The sequence below is a fragment of the Oxyura jamaicensis genome, assembly GCF_011077185.1.
Source record: "Oxyura jamaicensis isolate SHBP4307 breed ruddy duck chromosome 4 unlocalized genomic scaffold, BPBGC_Ojam_1.0 oxy4_random_OJ70818, whole genome shotgun sequence".
Classification (NCBI taxonomy): Eukaryota; Metazoa; Chordata; class Aves; order Anseriformes; family Anatidae; genus Oxyura; species Oxyura jamaicensis.
The window spans coordinates 1-1,916 of NW_023303829.1; the positions used below are offsets into that span (position 1 = coordinate 1).

Here is a 1,916-nt window from a genome sequence, read left to right on the forward strand (position 1 = left end):
TTGGCCCTTTTATAGGGAGGGGAAGACACACCCCCTATTGATGACAAGCCAGTTGCAATACAGCTAACAATTGCTAGCCAGCCAATCAGGGCCAGGCAATGCATCACAGGGAGTCATGAAGATGCTGGGACCAGACAGAAAAGATCCTATGAATCTTTTGCTGCTCTGAAACATAAAAGAGCACTCCCGATGTTTGTAGAATCAACAGGTTGTTACAAGTTACAGCTAAATATTCTTTGCAGACAGTTAAGTAAGTTCTTGGCAGATCCATCTTTAATCTCTTAAAGGGAAGATGCCTCTCAGCTGGGTTGTTTTGGTTTTTTATTATTATTGTTCTTGGCTTGAAGATAAGTAAGTTTCATTTCAGGATCTCATGCAACAGAACATGTCTTCCTTTAGAGACAGCTCATGAAAATGTTATATGCAAGTTTTCTTCCAAACTGTAGGTTAGGATTGTTCATAATCACCTGTTAGGTAATTTGAAAAGGATATTTATCATCTTCCTTGTCTAGGTTTTCCAGCAATGAATAGCCGAGTATTGTCAAATATCCAGCGTCCACTGGAGAGACATCTAAAAGAAAGAAATATACCGCAGGTTGAGGAGGACAAAGGTACAAAGTAGAAACTAACAAACAAACAAACAAATCAAATAAACTAATTCAAAAATCAGATGAAAAGAAGTAGTAAAAGTGATTAGTCATTAGAAAGGGAAGTGGGCAAAGGGAATACTTAGAATAATACAAACTACACATCATGCAACAAAATGAAATTAAACAACTAACAGTCATGTGAATAGATTTGATCACAATTCCCGGTAGTTAGTAAACCCCATTTGCAAGAAGTACATGTTACGCTTCTGAGTAGAAATTGGGTATTTCAGTCTCTCCTTCCAATAGTAAACTCAAAGATTAGGTGTTATTTTTTTTCTGCCAAATACAGAATTTGCTCTTCAAAACTATTCTTTCTGAATGTGGACAACGCAATATTCGACCTCAACCTTTTTCCAACCATGTAACAAGCTGTATTTGTTCACTTGAAAACATCTTGGCTACCCTGTTCCAATTCTAATTCAAGAGAACAATTTAGTTTTGCTGTGGTTATAGTGTCATGATGAACAGGACCTCTTTCCAAGCCTTGTTTATCCTTCTAACAAGGATACTACGACAGCAATTCTAGGTTGTTTCCTAGTTAGGATCATGTTTGTGAGATAACTAACTACAAAATGGAACCCAACTTAATTCTTTCATTCTTTCACTACCGGTCTTTCAAAACCTCTTCCTAATGTGAGAAAGACCCAGAAACTAGATTGCATCAGACTCCAGACAGACTCTACAATGTTAAACTGCACAGGACAGCTCCATCCATTGGAATTGCCTTTAACTGACAAATTTCTCAAGATATACTTTTGCCAAAATTCAAATAGGAACTTTTCTTTGGTCTTAGAGGCCCTCATGGGAAAATTAATATGTACCGCTGGAGTAATAAGCAATGTTCATTTATATTAATGTGCAATTTTGTGGAAAATCCCCATGAAAACATTTTATTTTTTTTTTCACCATGTAGTCAGAAGAAGCAATGAATTCCACTGTAGAATTTTGGACCTCTGGACATTTGTGCGGCTCTCCGGAAGGTCGTTTCGGAGGATTCTACATCAATTCTTCAGGAACTACAAAACAAAGTTTCCAAAATGTATGTTTGCCACCAAACCCAAACCATGATGGAATGTAAACTAATGCAGACCTTGCAATTAAAGAAAACTAATTCAGATTAGGCTATGTAACATTTCAAGTATCCTACGTAACATCAAAGGTAGATAGGTAGAAACAAAAAAGCTTCATTTTCAGTAGTAATATAACTCCAAATTTAAAGCGAATGCAAAAGAGTATTTCCCAAGAACCTTCAATCTGTATTGTTGA

The 1,916-nt window shown here is 36.4% G+C and overlaps 1 long non-coding RNA gene across 1 annotated transcript; it reads right to left on the reverse strand.

The window, feature by feature from the left end:
* Nucleotides 1–192: 192 nt before the first annotated feature.
* On the reverse strand, nucleotides 193–1,609 carry LOC118157190. The gene is made up of 2 exons (XR_004746569.1): nucleotides 1,557–1,609; nucleotides 193–571 (listed from the first exon to the last, which is right to left on the reverse strand). It is a non-coding gene; the product is annotated as an uncharacterized LOC118157190 (long non-coding RNA).
* Nucleotides 1,610–1,916: the final 307 nt, after the last annotated feature.